Here is a 16,842-nt window from a genome sequence, read left to right as displayed (position 1 = left end):
GGCATATCTATATGAAGTTTGGAGGAAGAATGAGTTTAGGTGTTCAGTTTTAGACATGTCATATTTAAGATGTAGGTAGGATCTCCAAGTGGCAGCTGGATATGGGACCAGAACTCAGGGGAAAGATAATTGAAATTTTGGAATTATGTATATAAATCTGATCATTGAAACCATGGTCCTTAAAACAATCAGCAATAGAGATTATCACAAGACACATTTCTTTTTTTTTTAATTTATCTTAAACCATTACCTTTTGCCTTATATATTAAGTATTGGTTCCAAGGCAAAAAAGTGGTAAAGCCTTGGCAATTGGGGTTAAATGACTTGTCCAGGGTCACGCACAACTAGGAAGTATCTGAGGTCAGATTTGACCCCAGATCTTCCCCATCCAGACCTGATTGCTCTATCCACTATACTACCTAACTGCTCCACAAAGCCCATTGCTAGGTTGATGGTCCCAGAACCCAGAACCACTACCCCTGAGCTTTGTTTTTCCTTCCATGCTGCTTCCAGTGCAGATTCCTAACTCCATCCACGAGGCCCCTTGTCCATATCATTGTGGTGTAGTTTGTGGCAGGCAGAATGGAAGGTGATGATGAGGTAGAGAAATTGAGAATTTGCTGTGGTTGGGATGACATGGCTTAGATATTACAGTGAATAATTTATTTGTATAAGTGTACATCAACCCGTTTTCTACCAATGGAATCTGGATCTGATGGCCAAGAACCATAGCAAAAAGAATCTGCAGCATTGCTATGACAACAGTCAGCCCTTAGACTCTTGGAAGGGATCACCCTGTTGGAGCTCAAACGTAGAAGCAGTAAGTTCATAGTCCTTCTAACAAGACCAAGAAAAACTGAAGGAGAAGTGAAGCCAAACCAAGAATCCAAAAGAAACTACTTCTATAAAAGCCCAATTTTAATCCAAGGTACTTTCTTTTACTCCTTAAATATGTCTGTAAGATTTGAAGATGGAGGGCACAGTCACTACCAAGCTGCTGCCCTGGCAGTGGCTCAAGGGGCATAAAAGCAGTGGCTACTTTTGGCTAGACAACAGGAGAAGGGAAGAGACAAGAAACACCCATTAAATGCCTGTCATGTGCCAGGCATTGTGCTAAGCACTTTACAAATATTATTTAATTTAATCTTCCCAACAACCTTGGGAAGCAGGATGCTAGCATCACTCCCATTTTACAGTTGAGGAAACTGAGGTAAACAGAGGCTAAGTGAGTTGCCCAGGAGCACATAGCTAATAAGTGTCTGAGGCAAGGTTAGCACTCAGGTCTTCTTGAATAGCAATGGCAGCTAGGTAGAGTGATGGATAGAGTCTGGACCAAATCTGGTGTCAGAAGGACCTTACTTTAAAATCAGCCTCAGATACTTCCTAGCTGTGTGACCCTGAACAAGTCATTTGGTCCTATTTGCTTTAGTTTCCTCATCTCTTAAATGAGCTGGAGAAGGAAATGGCAAGTCACTCCAGTACCAAGAAAATCCCAAATAGGTTTAGGAAGAGTTGGACACAACTGAACAACAATAAACTTCTTGACAATAAGTCCAGGGCTCTATCCACTGGACAACCTGGTTATCAAAGTGCAAAGTGTCAATGGATGGTGAGAGAAAGAAAGAGGAATATATCAGCTCTATCCCTAACCCTAAATCCTTAAAATTGTCCAGCTCTCATTTGGAGATATTAGATGGTGAAGCGTAAGCACTGTGTCAGCATGTGTGGCTTATTAAAGTTGTGACTTAGTTTATTAAACTTTCCCTACAATAGCCTGTGTGACCTAAGCCCAAAGGAGTTGAGGAGGCAATGCCTTCTTTTCTGACCTAGATACCAGTGTTAAAGATATCTATTGTACCTGGTAATAGTAATACAAGTTTTCACCCTTTATTACATATATGTGTATATATCAAAGCATTGTATTTGTTCCTCTGCCCCACTCCTCAACCTGATTAAATGATAAGCTTTTAAACAGTTTGAGCCTATTATTGCCTTCTGTCTTAGAATCGATATAAGTATCAATTCCAGGGCAGAAGAATGGTAAGGGCTATGCAATGGAGGTGAAGTGACTTGCCCAAGGTCACACAGCTAGAAAGTTTTTGAGAATAAATTTGAACCCAGGTCCTCTGGATTCCTGATTTGGCACTCTGATTCACTGAGCCACCAAGCTACCTCATGTGCCATTTAAGAAAAAAAAAATCCTGTCCAATTCTTCACTTCAGAACGTGTACAGGTAGTCTGTGACTGCTCCAATACATGGGAAAAAGAAGCAGCAAGTGCTTCCCTGAGCATACGTAACACTAGTATGGAATGCCTCATACCTTTGGACATATGGATCAAGAAAGGGCACTAGAGGCTTTGGTTTTACAAGATTATTCATTTACAAAAGTGAATACTATGGAAATATGTGTTGCACAATAATACATGTGTAACACAGAGGAATTGCTTGTCGAGGGGGAGAAAAGAAGGGAGAGGGATGACATGAATCATATAATTTTGGAAAACATGTTGAAATTTGTTATTAAAATAAAAGACATAAAAAAGAAAGAAAAGACCTTAGAATTGGCAAGAAACAGACTTTTTGTCTTAAGCTGAATGCTGATGTCATTAAGAAGTATATTTGGAGGCTATGTTGAAGGTCTTTGGAATTTGGCTGTATGTCCTTTCTGACTCTGGAAGGAGATAGTAAAAATATATCATATCTTAATGGTGACTCACTATTTCACAAAGTATGTATAAATACATACAGTCATGGCATGCACAGCAGCTACATCCTGGGTAAAACTGACTTGGCAGACAGGCTAAGCTAGGTTGAGGGTAACTGATAGGCTTCCAAGTCAGAATGGGCAGATGAGAACAATTTGTTCCAATGGCCATGAAGGTGGCTGAGTAGAGAGCTTACAACTGGGTCAGACATAGAAGATGCCAAAGTCATCCACTGCATCCCAGGCCATCACCAGGCATCCTGACTTTTGGCTTGTCACTGGACATGGATGCCTTGAAGTCAGAGTGAGGCTGATGACTTTGTACAAATCTGCCTCACTTTTATCCAATTTAGGCATAAGTCAAGATAGCACCCCCATGATGCCATTGGTCCTCTTAGAAAACAGGACAAACAACAGCAACAACAATAAGCACATACATATATTTGATGTTTAAATGTATATACAAATATTTCATTAATAAACATATTTAAGGATATTACAAGTAATATAAAATAAGTATATAATAAATAATAAGTAAATAATATAAAAGTATAAAATAAATTTAAGTATATAATAAAGCCAGGAACCAAAAAGCATCTCCTGTCACCAGAGTGTTCCTGGGAAAAACATTTTCTATTGTACAGATTCTTTAGGATTCACTCTGATCAAGATAAAGACTCTGAGATTAACCTATTCAAGGAAATGTTGACATTGGCAGGTATTGAGGAGTCTAGAACTACTCTGTACTTTCCATAATAAGACTCATGGTCTGAATGTTTTAACGTTTAACCATGAACTGTTGAACATTTTGGGAGCTCCGAGATGGGAACAAAAATCTCAGTAGAATCAACGTGTGTCATTTCTAGAACACATAGGTAGTTCTACCAGGAATCTAACAATTTCTTACACTCCACCTGCTTATACTTGGGCAGAACAGTGCCTACCTGTCAGTTTGTCTTTTGGAAAAGCAGAATCCCTGAAGGTAGGGATGCAGTTACTCACCACCAGTAAATTTCTCATTTGAGAGAAAAGTTGAAAGAAATCTTCCAGTTAGCCACAGCTTTAGTTCAGCAAAGCTGAAATAGAAACTGAAAATAATATATTGGGATATATTGTCGAGATTTTTTACAAAGGAGACAGAGTTTTGTTGAGAAATCTTGGCAGCTGAGGGATGCATAAATTAGTTCACCAATGGAATAGAATATAAAAACATTAAGTGCTTACTCTGTAGAAGCACTGTGCGAAGTGCTAAGGATACAAATAGAATTTTAAAAAAACTTTCAAGGAGTTTACCTTCTACCTGGTAGAGATATTACATAAAGGGTTCATGTTTATGTTTAGTTCATGGCAGATGGAAAAATCAGTTAATACCTCTAAAGAGAAAATGGCAGGGTAGGTGACTCTCAGGGTACAGATGTAACCCACAGAACAGATTTGTTGAGAGCCAGCTTGCCCTTGCTCTTAGCCCAGATCTAAGTGAAAAAGTCTGTAGTGATCCTAATGGTCAGCTTATCCTATCTACCAGTGCAGGAAAGGAACAGAAAAATTTGCCATTCACGAAGGAACTGGATCCATTAGACCACAAAGACTAATTTATAACTTAAAAAAAAACAAACAAACCTTAACTTCCATTTTAGAATCAATATATTGGTTCCAAGGCAAAAGAGCAATAAGGGCTAGGCAATGGGAGTTAAGTGACTTGGCTAGTCACACAGCCCTTAGGCCCAATTTGGACCTGGGACCTCCTGTCTCCAGGACTGACTCTCTATCCACTGAATCACCTAGCTGCCCCCTTAATTTATGATCCTAATTTTAGATTGATGATGACCTAGTTTACAGGTCATCCTAATAAAAGAAAGACATGTGTTCCAGGGAACATTCCAGGTACTATTTGAAATATGTTTTTAAGATAATTGAATATTTCTTTCTCTTAATTATCCCATGTTTGATATGCTTCTTTATTATTTTGATCTTATGCCTATTTCATTATTTTTGTGTTTTGTTCACAGGATACCAATGATTGTCAATTATTTTGCTCATTTTAATTTATACATATGCTAATTGTTATGGTTATGTTTTTTAAAATAAAGACTTCTTGAGTTACTGTTACATCTAGCTAGCATTGTTAGCCATGTTTTGCTTTATTGTTTATGATTAATTGCTATGTGCTATGGATATGTGTGTTCATTTGATCTACATGTATTACGCAATATCCCAGCATCAGTTTGGCCAATTAACATCAATTAGTTTTTACCAAAAGATGTTTATTGATAAGATATAGCAATGTGCAAGTAGGGGTTAGTTTAATAAATTTGTAAGATCCTTTCTAGATTACAATTCTATGATTTTCAAGTATAGTTCTAGGGAAGGAAAAAGGGGGGGAGTGAGAGAGACAGAGAGAGAGAGAGAGAGAGAGAGAGAGAGAGAGAGAGAGAGAGAGAGAGAGAGAGAGAGAGAGAGAGAGAGAGAGAGAATAGGGTTAAAGGGGGAGATAGAATTTATTTTTATTCTCTCTTTCATATGAAATAGGAAAAAAAGGCTGAATTTTTTGATCCAATCGACCAACATGTTCCAGCACTCTTAAAGCAATTATTAAAAGCAACAATCTTATTTTGTTAAAGACTTCTTTAAAGCATTTAGGTTTCATAAGAGTTATCCATTTCAAATATAAAGCAATTATTAAAGACAAGCTTGGCAGCTATTCTTTTATTGGGTTCTTTTCCTTTATACTAACTTCTCATGACTAGGTAGGTAATCTTTAAAAAAGGAATGAGAGAATACCAAATAAATCTTCTTTGAGAAGGCACTCTACATTGTGTTCTTTAAAAAATTATTATTGTTGTACAATTGCTTTATAATATAGGTTGAAGGTAGTTTAAAGTTTGTTAATAAAATGGCTACATTCTACATGACAAAAAAGGACAGACAATTTCTTAGAGGTAGAAAAGGAAGCATGATTTATTCTGTTTTTCTAGCATTGTCAGTTTCCAGGTGTTCACCTTTTGAACTGGCTACAGGCAATGATTTTCTGAAGTGGTTTCAGTTGGTGTCTGACATCAGTGATGGTACTAGGGAACAATCTTTTAATGTACTAAACTACATCAAGTTAAGTGAGTGAGCTGGTGGTTGACAAAGAAACCACTAGACCCCATGGGTAGCCTGAGCATTTTGCTGCTTATTACCTCTTGCTGCTCTATAAAAGAATAAGGGTTCTTGGATTTTATGATATCCTTAGCCAGTAGTTCTCATCAATTTTGTCCTGTGAATCCCTTTCAATAGCAACAAAAAATGCATTGTGAACACACAGAGTAATTTATTTTATCACTCAGAATATCTTTTTAGATGTATTCATTAATTGCTTACAGTTACAATAATTTTCGCCCCCCTAAAAATCTATAAATCAGATTTTAAATTCTATTGTAAGAATTAAGGGAAATAATCCAGTAAGACTTCATATGTTTACTATTATCTGTAAGATTTCATATTAAATATCTTTATTTTACAAATTTTATTGAGGATATTAATATTTTAATGCTTAAGTTACAACTTAGATGTCTAACTTAATAATTACATATAAACTTAATTTCCATATTGCCCTTTTTGTTATGTATTTATTTTATTTATCTTAACATATTTTATTTTTTCCAATTACATGTAAAAACAATTTTAACATTAGTTTTCTAAAATGTTCAAATTCTTCACTTACTCCCTCCTTATTCTCCCCCTTCTGTGAAATGGTAAGCAGTTTGATATAGTTTATACATGTTATAGCCTACAAATTTATTTCTATATTGTCATGTTGTAGAAGAAGGCACATATCCACAAAAAAAAAACCCACAAAGAAAATAAAGTGAAAAATAATATGCCTTGAAATAAAAAAAGAAAAGATATAGCAAGAAACACAGTACAAAAGTATTTCCCTCAAACCTGAGTAATGTCTCTCCTTTACCATTTTGACTACTGGAGACAAAGAACTTACACTTAAAATGGTTACTACTAAAACTCACTCACTAAGTCCTACTGACCTAAGAACAGCATAGCCAATGGACAGGGTGCTCCTCTGTTGCCAAAAATGGTATCTCAGTAGCTAGGTAAAGCCATTGCTAGACTGGATTTTTTTATAGGTTGTTTCTTCAGGCTGCATATCTCATTCGGGTCAGCTACAGGCAAACTCTGGTATGGATTTCAGTTCCTTGACCTCTGGCTACTCTTCCAAACTTTTAAAGCTCATTAAGTCATAGCCTCATCTGGTTGGCCTCAAACTTCTTTTGTTGTTGTCATTTATTTGTTTATTTTTAATTTAAAATTTTTATTGTTATGCAAAACACACATCCATATTGGTCATTGTTGTAAGAGCAACCTCATACCTAACCAAAACCCCCAAATAAAACCATAAATACACTGATGTGAAAGAGGACTCCAATAATTCTTCCTCTGGAGGTGGATAGCATTCTTCATCATAAGTCTTTCAGAATTGTTCCAGACTATTGCATTGCTGAGAGTAGCCAAGTTTTCACAGATAATAATTGTCCAATATTGCTGTTATTGTGTACAATGTTCTCCCAGTTCTGTTTATTTCACTCTGCATCAGTTCTTTCCAGTTTTTTTCTGAAATCATCCTGCTTATCATTTTATAGCACAATAGTATTCCATCAACAACATGTACCACAATTTATTCAATCATTCCCCAGTCAATGAACATTCCCATAATTTCCAATTCCTTGCCTCTACAAAAAGAGTTGCTATTAATATTTTTGTATTGTAAATCTTGAAATCTCTCAGACTTGCGAATGTTAAAAATTTCCCCACTGGGGAATTCTTAATTGGAACAAATTCCCTCCTGAGAAACATTGCCCATTTTGATGTGAGAACTCGCCAGGATCAGAAATGGGAGGACCTCTACTCCACCCGTACTTAAGACTGCTTTAGGAGAGAAAACTCCTTGCTAAACAAAGAAAGTACTTGGATCCATGCTTATGGTGGGGCAAGGAGTTCTTTGAGCCAGGCCTGTTTTTAGAATTGATACAATGGGATGCTAGGTACCTAAAAGGGTCGGGCAAGTTTTCTCTTGATGAGATTAGTTGACTCAGCTGTGTTTTCACTGGTTCAGACTTACTGAGGATCTTGGTCAACACAGCAGCATTTTTTTCTGATTCAGACTTACTGAGGAGATTGGTCGATTTAGCAGGAATTTAGATGGGCAGTCCTCTGGAAAGCGTCTACAGTGATTGGTAGATGTAGGGACTTAGGGGAGGTGACATGGGAGAAAAACCCCTATATAAGAAAAAGCAGAATCTCTTGAGGAGATATATCCTTTTGGGAGGAATTCCTTTTGGAGGATCTCTGATGAGGACCACTTGGGAAGAATCTCTTGAGAGAGACTCTGGAGAAGGGAAGCTCTTGGAGTACAATCTCTAAGGAGGTCTCGCTGGAGCTCCTCTAAGGGGACTCTGTCCCTCTGGAGGCTCTGGAGAGAGGCCTTTTGGAACAGTCTCTGACTGGAAGGCTCTCTGGTGAAGTCAGCTGAGATGGAGCTGGCCTGGTGTCACTAGAATCCTTGTTTAGGCAGACCCTGTGGTGAGTGTTAAAAGACTGACTGACTGATTCTCTCTCTTAAGACTCAGGTCTAGGCCATATTGGCTTGAGGCCCTTCATAATTATTCCTTTCTTACTCTTTCTCTAATTCCTCATTATATTATTAATTAAAAATCTCTATAAAACCCAGTTGACTTGGGTATTTGAATAATTGGGAATATTTCCCTGGCGACCACCTTATATTTGATTTAAAAACCAAGACACTGTAGTGAAACATATTTTCTGTGGTCAAATTTACTCACCCTCTCTTATATCTATCACAATTTATATCTTCCACTATTTTAATCACTACAGTTTAAGACCTCAACCAATTTTAAATCTCACAGTATGAGTAGGTCCTTTCCCCTTTTTTATTATCTCATTGGGATATAGACCCAGTAGTGGTACTACCATATCAAAAGGTATAGCTCCAAATTACCCTCCAGAATGACTGGATTAGTTCACAATTTCACCAACAATGCATTAGTGTCCCAATTTTGCAACATCCCCTCCAACATTCACCACTTTCCTTTACTGCCATATTGGACAATGTTTAATCAAAAGAACTGTTCTCTTCTCCACCAAAAAGAGTGGTGCTCTTTAGCCTCCCAAGAAAAACTTCCATTCAGACTGTCATTTTTCATTGTCAAGGTCGTGTTTTCACATGTGAGCTGTCTCTTTTGCCAGGTAGAACTACCACTGTCTTTTATGTTATGCCCCTGGAACCACAACAGCTAACCTGGCAAATTTAGTTTTAGGGGTTTCTTTTAAACATGATTGTTGTTTGGGGTTTTGTGTAGTTATTGTTGGATTTATTTTGTGGCAGGTCTTCATGCTTCCATTTTCTTTTAGAGTCTTAGAGGAGAAAAAATTAAACTGTTTTTAACAGGAAAAAAAGTGTGAGGTGGTACTTCAGCATTGTTTTAATTTGCATTTTTCTAATCAAGAGTGATTTAGAACATTTTTATATGATTATTGATGGCTTTGATTTCTTCATCTGAAAATTGCTTGTTCATGTCCTTTGACCATTTGTCTATTGGGGAATTGGCCTCCAATTTGATTTGACGTTTGATCATGTAGAGCAGAAAGACCAAGCACAAAGTTAAAAAGAAACAAATTCCATGTTTTCACTCTAACCTAAAGACTTACAGTATATCTTCCCTCCATCACCAGTAGAAAAAAAGAGGCAAGTTTCTATCTTAGCTACCTTTTATATGAATATTCATTTTCAATTCCACTTCCAATTAGAGGGTTTTTCATTATCAAAGCAACAAGGGAACAGAAAACAGGCCCGGAAATAGGCACCAGAGAACACAGAATGGAGAGCAATGCCCTTCATTACACATGCCTGAAAACAGATTCTCCATATTTCCATATGAGTTGGCCCCAGGCAAATTCTATTGCATATGCTCCCAGGACTCTTCCCTTATTGTCTAATCTTTTTATTACATGCTCAGACTCACACACACATAAACATATACACACATGCACATACAATAACACACATGTGCATAGATACATTTAAATTAAGCCTTCTTCACTGGAACGTTTCCTACTTCATTTCCTAGAAGCAGAAAGACAGATATCTAGAGAAACCTCATAGGGACACCTTTCTACATCCATTCTGAGTGCTTTCTCTTGTAAACAAATCTGAAATCCAGAGTTTTATTAATCATTACAAACAAACCCTAAATGTCATCTGGAACAGTCAGACACCACTAATTGACTAATAATAATAATTTATATCAAGGACTGTTAACCTTTTCTGAATCCTGGATCCCTTTGTCAGTCTGGTAAAGTCTATAGACCACTTTTCAGAGGGAGTTTAAATGCACAAAATGAAATATATAAGATCATAAAGGAAAACCAATTATACATAAATACAGTTATCAGAGTATATTTTTAGAAAAACAAGAAGTTCACAGACTCCAAACTAAGAACCCCTGTAATCTATATGAACACACATTTTTAGCTTTGCTTTTTTCACTTTTTTAATTCTTCCTCTAATATCTATAATTAGCCCCAAAAGTTTTTTCTCTTCTAGCATTCCATTTAATCAGCATTACACACATGCAAACACTGATCTAACTCCACAGCAATTGAAATTACATTGCCCTCCTTTGCCTTACCCCATTATAGTTAATGTTCCTATACTGCTCATCAAAGCAATCTGGCATTGGTTAAGAAATAGAGTGGTAAATCAATGGAATAGATCAAGTACACCATGCATAGTAGTAAATAAGCATAGTAATCTAGTGTTTGACAAACCCAAGATATACTTTTGGGGCAAAAACTCATTATTTGATAAAAAATTGCTAGGAAAATTGGAAAGCAGTTTGGCAGAAATTAGTTATAGACCAGTATCTCAAACCATATACCAAAATAAGGTCAAAATAATTGTGATTCAGACATAAAGGGTGATATCATAAGCAAATTGAGGCACATGGAAAATTTCACCTGTCAGATCTATGAATAAGGGAAGAATTTATGACCAAACAAGAGGTGGAGAACATTACAAGATGTAAAAAGGACAATTTTGATTATATTGAATTAAGAGTTCTTTTGCAAAAACAAAACCAATATAGCCAAGTTTAGAAGGAAAATGGAAAGTTGTGAAAAATTTTTTATAGCTAGTGTCTCTAAAAAAGGTCTCATTTCTCAAATATATAAACTGAGTCAAATTTGTAAGAATACAAGTCATTTCTCAACTGATAACTGGTCAAAGGATATGAATAGGTAATTTTCAGAAAAAGAAATCAAAGCTATTAATAGTCAATATGAAAAGGTGTTCCAAATCACTATTGCTTAAAGAAATGCAAATTAAAACAACTCAGTTACTCCCTCACACCTATCAGATTGGCTAATATGACAGAAAAGGAAAATGACAAATGTTGGAGGGGATTTGGTGAAATTGGGACACTAAAGCACTATTGAGTTGTGAACTGATCCAATCATTATGGAAGGCAATTTGGAAAGATGCCCAAAGGGTTATAAAACTGTGCATACCCATTGGTCCAGCAACGCCACTACTGGGTTTGTATCCCAAAGAGATTTTTAAAAAGGAAAAGGAATCTATCTATAGGAAAATATTTATAATAGCTCCTTTTATGGTGGCAAAGAATTGGCTGAACAAGTTGTGATATATGATAGTGATGGAATATTATTATGCTATAAGAAAAGAAGAGCAGGGTGATTTCAGAAGAAACTAAGAAGGCTTAGATGATCTGATGCAAAATGCCCAACCAGAACACAGTACAAAGTAACAGCAATATTGTATTATGATCAACTAACTGTCAATGATTTAACTACTCTCAGCAATAATGATGATCCAAGACAATTCCAAACAACTTTTTATTTTTAAACTCTTACCTTCTGTTTTAGAACCAATACTATTGGTTCTAAAGGTATTGGTTCCAAGGAAGAAGAATGCTAAGGGCTAGGCAACTAGGGTCACACAGCCCAGATGTGTCTGGGGCCATATTTGAATCCAACACCTCCCATATCCAGGTCTGGTTCTCTGAGTTATTTAGTTGTCCCCAAAGGACTTGTGATGAAAAATGCTACCTATTTCCAGTGAAAGAACTGATGGAATCTGAGTGCAGATTGAAGAATACTTTTTTTACTTTATTTTTTTTGAATATGGAAATGTTTTGCATGACTGCACAAGTATAATCTATACTGAATTGCTTGTCTTCTCAAGGAGGAGGCAGGGGAAGGAGAGAGAATTTGGAACTCATTATTAAAAAATGTTTAAAAAATTTTATATATAATTGAGAAAAAATAAAACAAAATTTAAAAATATCAACAAGCAGGAAAGTTAGTGAACTTTGTTGTTTTTGAACCTAAAAAAAGCATGCCCTTAAATCAGCCATATTGGGGGCAGGGACATGGCCAAACAGATATAATTTTAATCTGGTATCTTCTCCCAGGAAAGACCTGAAAGGACAGCTTCATGCTGCTTCTTCTATTGTCCAGGAAGAAATAAAAATGTCCCTAGGAGAAGAGGGGCAGGGTAAGATTTCTGACGTATCAGTGCTTTCCCTCAAAAACCCTTAGACAATTTATATATCTTATTTGAGAAGCACACGAATTACACATTTTCCTGCATTTTCTAAGCATTTTTCTGCTTAGAAAAAGTGTTCCAACAGAATAACTATGCACTCAGACATTTCTTTTTAGCATAAATAAATTTCAAGACACAATTTAGTAATTAATAGTCAATACAGATTTATTAAGCATCTTCTATAGGCTAGGCATTATGTAAGCCCTGGGAACACAAAGATCAATAAAAAGAAAGAAAATCCCTGCTTGCAAGGAGCTTACCAGATAATGAGGAACGATAACACACATAGAAAAAGCTGAAAAGGGAAAGAAGGCAGGTACCCAGGACAGGAACATGATGGAGAAGTTCAACAAAGTCCAAAAGCAGGGCATCTGGTAGAGAAGGGAGAAAAGACTGGGCTCCCCTCCTCCAATTAAGGCTTTGGAGTTTATGATTCTACTCCTGGTTAGAGGATTCAATCAATAGACCAGAGGATCCTGAAGAGATGTGAGTGCCAAGGCTGATTCAATCGTGTAGGAAAAAGAGATTTCCTAATTTATATGATTCTTGAACAAACGTTTACACTGAAAGTCGAGCAAAAGTGCAAAGCTTAGGTAACAGTTCACTTATTTACTTCATCAAACAGAATAGTCACTAAACCATTAAATTTGGTCAAGGGTGGAAATGGCAATAACTTTTACTAGGTTAAGATATTTTCCATTGTAAGTATAGTTACCACCCTTCATTCATTTTCCAGGACCTTAGAGTTCATTCTTAACCTTTTGTACAGTTCATCTAAAAGAAAATGATTAGATTTAGGAAGAAAGGAGAGGAAAGATTTAATAGAGGACATCATTACTATGGTTAAGTACTGAATAAATATATTTCTTAATAGTTTTATTAACTAAAAAGGGAATACTTCCATATGTGGGATTCTTATCTATGTCCTCCCATAATTTTACTCTCTCCTCTCTGATCACCCCTTTAACAGCCTTTTTATTAACCATCTAGTCACCCGTACCAGAGATCATGCTTTGGACCAGCTTTGGACTAGGGGTTCTATTCTCTTGATTAGTGACAGCCTCTTCTAGAACAACTACCTCTGGCTCTCTTCTGAGCTTCCTAAGAAATCCTTCCTTGAATCTAGGTCATCTATCTCTGACAATTGTCTTTATCCTAAGGTCTTCCTAGGAAGCTCAGTGGAGTGATTCTAGTGTCCCTATATCCAGGCCACCCAATTTTGACCTCTTTATGCCAGATATTTGTCAGGACACCTTGCATCAGCCAAAGAACCCAGACACCTTTGGCCACTTTGCTCAAGAGACTTTCTGGCAAGATTCAGATCCAGACCGCTCATCTATGACTTTGCCTTGGAGCCTCCCTGGAACCTTGAACTACTAACATCTGCCTCCTATCTGGACTTCCCTGGGGAATAACTTCTGGTCCTAATTAGTATTTAGCAAACTTCCTGGGACCTTACAGGATGCAAAATCATCATTTGGTCCAAGCTTATCTCAAGGGAAGGCCTTAATAAGTCCTGCCACCTGACTCAACCTCTCTCCAGCCACTGATCTCTACCTGGACTCTTTCCTAAAAGCCTATGATAGTCATATACCCTCCTGCATCCCAATGGTTGCAAATCTTGAATCTTGTACCTATCAGGAGGTAAACAGTTCATCATTAGTTCTATGGAATCATGATTGGTCATTATGATCAGAGTTCCTAAGTCTTTCCATGTTGTTTGACTTTAGAATATTATTATATAAATTGCTCTTCTAGTTCTATTCACTACATCAGCTCATACAAGTCTTCCCAGATTTCTCTGAAACCATTCCCTTCATCATTTCCTTTAATACAAAAGTATTTTCTCACATTTATAGATCATAATTTGTTCAACCATTCTCCAATTGATGGGCTACACTTCAGTTTCCAATACTTTGCCACCCTACATACACAAAACAACTATAAATGTGTTTGTACATATTTAGAGTTTGTTTTGCTTAGGATTAATATTTCCCCTAATCTACTTCTCCTGAATTCCCCTTTCTCCCTTCTCCTATTTACCTCCTGAGTGAAATGTATTTATGTACTCAACTCTGAGTATGAGTGTACTTTTTCTTCCTTTGACCAATTCAGATGAGAGTAAGGTTTGTGTCAGCCTATTCTCAACCTTTCCTCCTTGCTTGTATTGTTTTCTACTTCAGCACTCTAATTATGTGAGATAGTTTTACCTAAAACCTTCTTCTCCCTCTTCTTACCTTCCTTCTAGTGTATTGCTCTTCCTCCTAGTATATTCTTTTCCCTTTTTTTCCTCTCCATTCTTCTTTTAAACTCATCAGGATATAACAGAATCCCAAATCCAGGCTCCTCTCTAATAAGACTCCCTCTGATTGACAATTGGATTCAGAGAGAATACATATATAATTTCTCTATATTACAATGGAAGTGATTTGTTCCAATTTAGTTCTTTTGTGATTATTTATTCATTACTTATTTATGTTTATCTTGGCTCCTGTGTTTGCACTTCAAAGTTTCTACATAACTCTGGATTTTTCATTAAGAATGCTTAGAATCGGATAGTTAGAGAAGAAGTCATAGAAACAATTAATAATTTCATTGAAGAAAATGACAACGGCTAGACATCCTTTCAAACCTTATGGGATGCAGCCAAGGCAGTACTTAGAGGAAAATTCATATACCTGAGGGCATATATTAACAAATTAGGGAGGACAGAGATCAAGGAATTGGAAATGCAAATCAAAAAACTTGAGAACAAACAAATTAAAAACCCCCTGAAGAAAACCAAACTAGAGATCCTAAAAATTAAGGGAGAAATTAATAAAATCGAAAGTGACAGACCTATTGAGCTAATAAACAAGACTAGAAGCTGGTACTTTGAAAAAACAGACAAAATAGACAAAGTACTGGTCAATCTAATTAAAAAAAGGAAAGAAGAAAGGAAAATTAATAGCATCAAGGATGAAAAGGGGGATCTCACCTCCAATGAAGAGGAAATTAAGGCAATCATTAAAAACTACTTTGCCCAACTATATGGCAATAAACATACCAACCTAGGTGATATGGATGAATATTTACAAAAATATAAATTGCCTAGTCTAACAGAAGAAGAAATAGATTTCTTAAATAATCCCATATCAGAAAAAGAAATCCAACAGGCCATCAAAGAACTTCCTAAGAAAAAATCCCCAGGGCCTGACGGATTCACCAGTGAATTCTAGAGGGAGTTCTACCAAACTCCTTTTATGACACAAACATGGTACTAATTCCAAAGCCAGGCAGGCCAAAAACAGAGAAAGAAAATTATAGACCAATCTCCCTAATGAATATAGATGCAAAAATCTTAAATAGGATACTAGCAAAAAGACTCCAGCAAGTGATCAGAAGGGTCATCCACCATGATCAAGTAGGATTTATACCAGGGATGCAGGGCTGGTTCAATATTAGGAAAACTATCCACATAATTGACCACATCAACAAGCAAACCAACAAGAACCACATGATTATCTCAATAGATGCAGAAAAAGCCTTTGATAAAATACAACACCCATTTCCTTGTAAAAACACTAGAAAGCATAGGAATAGAAGGGTCATTCCTAAAAATAATAAACAGCATATATCTAAAACCATCAACTAATATCATCTGCAACGGGGATAAACTAAACCCATTCCCATTAAGATCAGGAGTGAAATAAGGATGCCCATTATCACCTCTATTATTTGACATTGTATTAGAAACACTAGCAGTAGCAATTAGAGAAGAAAAAGAAATTTAAGGCATTAAAATAGGCAAGGAGGAGACCAAATTATCGCTCTTTGCGGATGACATGATGGTCTACTTAAAGAATCCTAGAGATTCAACCAAAAAGCTAATAGAAATAATCAACAACTTTAGCAAAGTTGCAGGATACAAAATAAACCCACATAAGTCATCAGCATTTCTATATATTTCCAACACAGCTCAGCAGCAAGAACCAGAAAGAGAAATCCCATTCAAAATTACCTTAGACAAAATAAAATACTTAGGAATCTATCTCCCGAGACAAACACAGGATCTATATGAACACAACTACAAAACACTTTCCACACAACTAAAACTAGACTTGAACAATTGGAAGAACATTAACTGCTCATGGGTAGGATGAGCCAATATAATAAAAATGACCATCCTACCCAAACTCATCTATCTATTTAGTGCCATACCCATGGAACTTCCAAAAAATTTTTTTATTGATTTAGAAAAAACCATAACAAAGTTCATTTGGAAGAACAAAAGATCAAGGATATCCAGGGAAATAATGAAAAAAAAATACAAAGGAAGGGGGTCTTGCAGTCCCAGATCTCAGACTATATTATAAAGCAGCGGTCATCAAAACAATTTGGTACTGGCTAAGAGACAGAAAGGAGGATCAGTGGAATAGACTGCGGGCAAGCAACCTCAGCAAGACAGTATATGACAAACCCAAAGATCCCAGCTTTTGGGACAAAAATCCACTATTTCAT

At 36.4% G+C, this 16,842-nt stretch overlaps 1 protein-coding gene across 1 annotated transcript in view; it reads left to right on the top strand.

Moving 5' to 3' along the window:
- The first annotated feature begins 769 nt into the window (after window positions 1-769).
- SLC16A3 (solute carrier family 16 member 3) overlaps window positions 770-16,842 on the top strand; it is a 78,939-nt gene continuing 62,866 nt past the window's right edge. The window contains exon 1 of the mRNA XM_007482803.3: window positions 770-928. The gene's annotated coding sequence lies outside the window, so the exon portion shown is untranslated. The remainder of the gene's footprint in view (window positions 929-16,842) is intronic.

The sequence above is a fragment of the Monodelphis domestica genome, chromosome 2 (genome assembly GCF_027887165.1).
Source record: "Monodelphis domestica isolate mMonDom1 chromosome 2, mMonDom1.pri, whole genome shotgun sequence".
Classification (NCBI taxonomy): Eukaryota; Metazoa; Chordata; class Mammalia; order Didelphimorphia; family Didelphidae; genus Monodelphis; species Monodelphis domestica.
Note: the sequence above shows the minus strand (reverse complement) of the source record. Positions and strands in the feature narration are given on the sequence as shown.